Consider the following 6,090-nt stretch of genomic DNA (forward strand, 5'->3'; position numbering starts at 1 on the left):
GTATTTATATTCCTGAACCACCTCCACATCTTCTCCCATGATGGAAATAGGGTTTCCTGTTTCTCCTGAAATCAACAACCATCTCCTTTGTTTTGTTTACAGTCAAGATTAGATGATTGTTCCCTCACCAGGCCACAAAGTGGTCCACCAGATCTCTGTACTCAGCCTCTTGTCTTCCTCTGATACCCAACAACTGCAGAGTCGTCTGAGTATTTCTGTAGATGACAGAAGTCGGACTTGTGCTGGAAGTCTGAACAGTAGAGGGTGAAAATGAATGGTGAGAGTACAGTGCCCTGTGGTGTTCCCATGTTGTTGACCACCTGGTTAGACACACAGTCTTCAGTCTCACTAACTGTGGTCTGTTTGTCAGGTAGTCACAGATGCAGGTGATTGTTGAGGCCTCCACCTGTGTCTTCTGGAGTTTCTAACAGAGCAGATCAGGCTGAATTGTGTTCAATGCACCTGGGAACCAAAGACCCTGATCCTCACTGTGCTGCCTGCTTTGTCCAGATGACAGTGGGTTTGTTGAAGCAGGTGTCTGATCAACTCCAACTCCACAGCGATAAGCAAACTGCAGGGGGTCCTGATATGTGATCGTCTGCTTACTCAAGTGGGCCACCAGGAGTCTCTCCAGGACCTTCAGGATGTGGGACGTCAGGGCAACGGGTCTACAGTCATTATGACTGATGGGTGACTTTTCTTCGGTACCGGAACCAGACAGGATGTCTTCCACAACAACGGAACCTCCTCTTGGGTCAGGCAAGGGTTGAAGAGATGCTGCAGAATCCCACAGAGGGAATCTGGGACTGACAGCATCTGGACCTGCTGCCTCGTTCCTGTTCAGTCTCTCCGGCTGCTTCTTCACCTGACTTCTAGATACAGAAAAGTTGGAGGTGGAGGCAAAGGGAGCAGCAGCGTCTCCTGATGTGGTTAAAGACAAACTTGTGGAAGCAGAAGAGTCCATGACTGAGGTGGAAGATGGAACATCTGAGGTTTGACAGGAAAGCTGTGGGTCAGAGGAGGATGAGAAATCTGTTTGGCTGCAGACAGGAGAGGAAGATGATGAGCTTGTTCCTGGACTGAACCTGTTGAAGAATGTGTTCAGCTCATTTCCTCTGTCCAGAAACTTATATTTTTAAAAAAAAGTCATGGTAGCATGTTTTTATGTAATAATGTGTATGTAATGTTTGGAATGAAGAAGATATGCTGCATAATCTGATGGAATTACAAAAGATCATTGTGGCTCCTGCTCAGTGCAAAAACACACATTTTGTTGGTTTCTGAAGAGTAAAAATTGAACAAATGTGTACATTTAAAGATTAAATTTATATTTCACAGTCATCACAATGCTAAAGAAAAGTCTCACAACAGGGTGAAAATCATGGTGTTTATTTACAAGACAGGAAGCAGGAGGAAGATATTAAAGAATGTCAAATATTTTGCAGTGTCAGGTTATTTCTATGTATTATGATGTAATATAATACATGTATTTTTGGACTTATTGTATTCTGTTTCATTTTGTGTGTAACTTTCACTTGATTTGTGAAAGCATGAGGAAGATATTAAATTTTTTGTATATATTTCGCAGTGTCATGTTATTTTTATTAATTATGATGTCATGGTGTATTTTGGAGGTTTTTGTATTCTGTTTAGTCTTTTGTGTAACTTTCACTTGATTTATGAAAGCATGGAAAGTTATTAAGCTGATCATAGAGTGAAATAACATTAAGTTGTAAGAAATTTCAATAAAAGCTTTTTTTGCCGTCACTGCTTTGGTTTTATTCAGATATCAGATTTGGATCATTTGAGATGATAAATCTGCTTTAGAGCAGAAGGACAATCATTTGATTTCCTTTTTTTATGCTATTTAAACTCATTGGCATGAAGCCTGGTACAAACAAGTTATGTTTTGTTTGTATGAAAACAAGCAAAAGAAAACATTAAAGTTTGATCAACTTTTATGGTTTAAAAATAACCTCAAATTCAGAATCTCTTCTCACATTCATTCTGTTCCCACGGAGTCTAAAGAAACAGATCAAGCTGATCTAAGCTGGGAGGAACTAACAGGACATGGAGAGCTGCATGAAAAAAGAGATAAAGGACAAAACATGGGAAATATGGGTGTGAAAAGAATAATGGACAAACAAAAGAGTGAACACTGGCCAGAAATAAAAGATTAAGAATCTTATTTACAAAAAAAAGAACAAAAGAGCCATTGAACAAAAAATATCAAGAATCACAATGCCCAACACACAATTAGCCTGTCATAAAAATGCATCGATTGAACTCATTAATGTTAGCAGATGTTGGCAGGCATGATGTAATGTTGAGATTTTATTTCAAACTGAGTATATACACCTCTGGAAAAAATGAAAAGTTTCTCTGATTTTACTCTTTATAGGTTTATGTTTGAGTAAAATGAACATTGTTCTTTTATTCTATGAATTACTGACAACATGTCTCTTTATTTTGTTTGTGAATGTATGTAAATACGCAGTTAGATTTAGAAAACTGAACAAACAAATATCTTTTCATGGGTCTTATCCCTGCTGGGGGCTCAGCAGCCCTAAAGGTCAGATCCTAGAATCGCCCCTGAGTTTAATTATATATACTTTCATTTACAGGCCCTGTCACTAAGATTTCCTGTAATGACATTTTTTTTTGTAATGTAATTATACATTTTATAAACTGGTAGAATATTTTGTTTTTGTTTTTACAAATATTGACATGACAAAGAAAAGACAAAGTGACTAAATTATCGCAAATAGACTGTATAAAATGCAGATTTTATACAGTCTACATTCAAAGACTGTATAAAAAATACAGTGATGAAGATTTAAATATCTATTTCTATATAGCAACATCATATAGCTATATCAAATGTCACGTGACTATTAAAGTTTAGTCACATGACACAGATTGCCGTCATTTAATACCAATAACCAGCTGAGCCAATCAGAGGCCACATATCCTCCTCCTTTTCATACAGGCCTTTAAATAAAGACCCGGACTAAAAATTCTCTTTTTATCCTGCATAGCGATGCTCGTCCATTTTAGAAAGGATAACCTATCTTTAATGGCTTTTGTGTTTACAAGCATTTACCTGCAAGACAAAGAAAATGATTAGTGACCAAATGATCGCAGAAGGCCTACATTCAAAGACTCTGTTTCAGGCGGTCATTGACGTCATTCTGTGACGTGTGATTCGGGGTTTGAGTTTGCTGTATTCTTTCCTCTTCCTTTTTAGTCATAAAGTTTAATTATTTTCAAAGCGAAGCATCTCAGTTAAAATAAGTCATTAACAGCTTATTTAATGTTTTAACTGCTTACACATTACATAAGTATGAATTTTATTTAATATAATTATACATTAAATCAGCTAGTAGAAAATTTTGTTCTTTGTTTGACAAGGAAAAGACACAGTGACCAAATTATCACAGAGGATCTTAATTAAAAGACTGTATAAAATACTGTTATGTAGATTTAAATATCTATTTATACATATCTGCATCATATATGTATACCACATGTCATGTGACTACTAACGGTTTTGTGCCCCGCTTGACTGATTTTGTTTGCAAAGTGATGACGAGTTGTTCTTTCTTTGCAGATGTTGCTTTGCCAACACAATACGATGATTCCAAGCACATGTGTCCCCATGATAAAGGATTTCCAGCTACAGATGAAAAAATAAAAAATGATCCACATGTTCTGATTATATTTACACTCTAAACTTACGTTTTTACAACCAGTAACTGTTTGCAATAAATCTCATCAATCTACACGATATTTTAAAACAATATGAACTGAAACCACACAAAAAAACAAAAACCAAACTGAAGCTGACAGTCAGTTTAGTTCTTAGGTTCTTTAAAACATAATACCCCCCTTCCTGTGAATGAGATGTTGCGACCATTTAGAAACTGAAAACATCTTGGTATCCATTTCTGTTGAATCAACTGTTGTAGTTGCACAATAGTCTCGTCTCTTCGCCGTCTGAGTCTCGTCTTGCCGATGTGTCAGACTCTGTCACTGGAGCCATGCTTTTGCAAGTCAAATGAGGCTGCTCGTTGCTCTGCTGCTGCAACACACACATCTCTGGCCATTGAGCATTTCACTGGTGATAGCACAGGTATGACAAGAGTGGCAAAACACTGGAGGACTAAAACCCACACGGTCACATTTTTTTTTTTGCGCTGCTGGTTGTAAGCTCAGCATTCAAAATAAAAAAAAGAAGAAGAAGAAGAGAAGAGAAAAGCGAGAGACAAAGCAGACAGAGTTAAAAAGAGAATTATTGGAAACGGCTTGAAACTGAAACAGGCTATGTGAGCTTAATACAAACAGGTTAAACCGTTCTAAGAAATTACAACAAGAAATTTATGTTGTTTTTGTTGTTTGTTTTTTCAATTGAGTCCAAAAGAATCTGTAAAACATCTGAAATGATTTGCTTCATTAAGATATTGCATGTCTACCTCCTTTTTAAGCATGTAAATCCAACAAATAAATAAATAAATAAATAAATAAATAAAACCAAAGTGAAGCTAATAGGGCATCCAGAGCAGCAGGCGGTGTGTGTGTGTGTGTGTGCGTGTGCGCGTGCGTGCGTGTGTGTGTGTGTGTGTGTGCGTGTGTGTGTGTGTGGGGGTGGGTGTGTGTGTGTGTGTGTGTGTGGAGGAGTGTTTGGGGTGATTTATGACTGAAGCCTCGCTGGAAAAGTGAAAGCAAAGTTTGTTTTTGTGAGACCTAAAAGAGGAACGAGTGGCTGCGAGGCGATGCTCGTCTCCAAATTGCAGGTTACCTTTGAAACATAATATCGCGATAGTTCCGGTAGACACACCGCAAACTTGTAGCTGATGTAAATCCTCAACTGAACCCAAAGGGGCCAATTAACCCGCATGCGCATTACGGGCCGCCGACAACAGCCCGTCTCGTCTGTGAAGTTGAGCTTTTGCTAGACAAACAGAGCAAATAAAGCTCGTATTTCGACAACCACGGGGGTTTCCGGTTTGTGTAAATAAAAGCACGAATGAAACAAGCAGGCAGCCAGTGGAAGAATCTTTGTGCAGGAAGTTAATAAAAACACAACTTTGTGAGAAATCGGTCTACGCGCCTCCATTTTATTATATGTGTAAACTGATAGTTTTCGTCGCTGTGGTTCCAAATGTTGCTATTCATCAAGCATGTCCTCGGTGTATTTCAGTTATACACAAAAATAAATTGGCATTTTGAAATTAAAAACAAAGCCTCATATCAATTCTCAAATATTTATTGGTTGAAACTGCTGCGTTTATTTTTACTGCTTCATTTTTTTGTGGCTTCTGTATAATTGACTTACACAGCCATTATTATTATTATTATTATTATTATTATTATTACTACTACTACCATTTCATTTCAAGACATTTAAAAGAAATAATGCATATCATTCCCTTAGAAAAGAAGAAAGAAAAAATTACTTCCCCCCCCCCCCCCCCCCAGTAAGAACAAGACATTGTCTGAGTTAACTTATTTATGTTTAATATTATGATACTGTATTTAGACATGAACAAGAATGAAACTAAACATTAAAGCTGACAGAAACACATCAATATGCCAATATTGGAACAAAATTGCCTTATGTTCCGATCTTTATAATTCAGTTGCAGTTTCTCACTGCTGATAGCTTGACATAAAAGTAGATTCTTGTAAATAGCTGGCGGATAAATATATGTATTGTTTCTTAAATCATTCTTCCATCCTTTTAATTGCCAGAGGTCATTAATCTCTGTCTCACATTAATCTACTTTGAAGTGTATGTTTTCCAAAAATAAACTAAAAACTAAGCTGGAACTTAATATACAGTATAGGCATATATTTTTCCCTTTAACTTTAGGTTTTCTGTTTTTGTTCAGATTTAGTTTTTTCACCATTTTCTATAGTTTTTTCTTATTGTAACATCACTTGTCTTCCAGCAATCTTTAATTTAAAAATCTTCAACTGTATTTTGTTCTCTTAGTTTTATTTAACTTAACAGTCTTCCAAAAAAAAAAAAAAAAAAAAGGACACTAAAAACGATCAACCCAACTCGTTTTATTTTGGAAAGCCTAGCGG

This window comes from Xiphophorus hellerii, chromosome 7, assembly GCF_003331165.1.
Source record: "Xiphophorus hellerii strain 12219 chromosome 7, Xiphophorus_hellerii-4.1, whole genome shotgun sequence".
In the NCBI taxonomy this organism is placed as follows: Eukaryota; Metazoa; Chordata; class Actinopteri; order Cyprinodontiformes; family Poeciliidae; genus Xiphophorus; species Xiphophorus hellerii.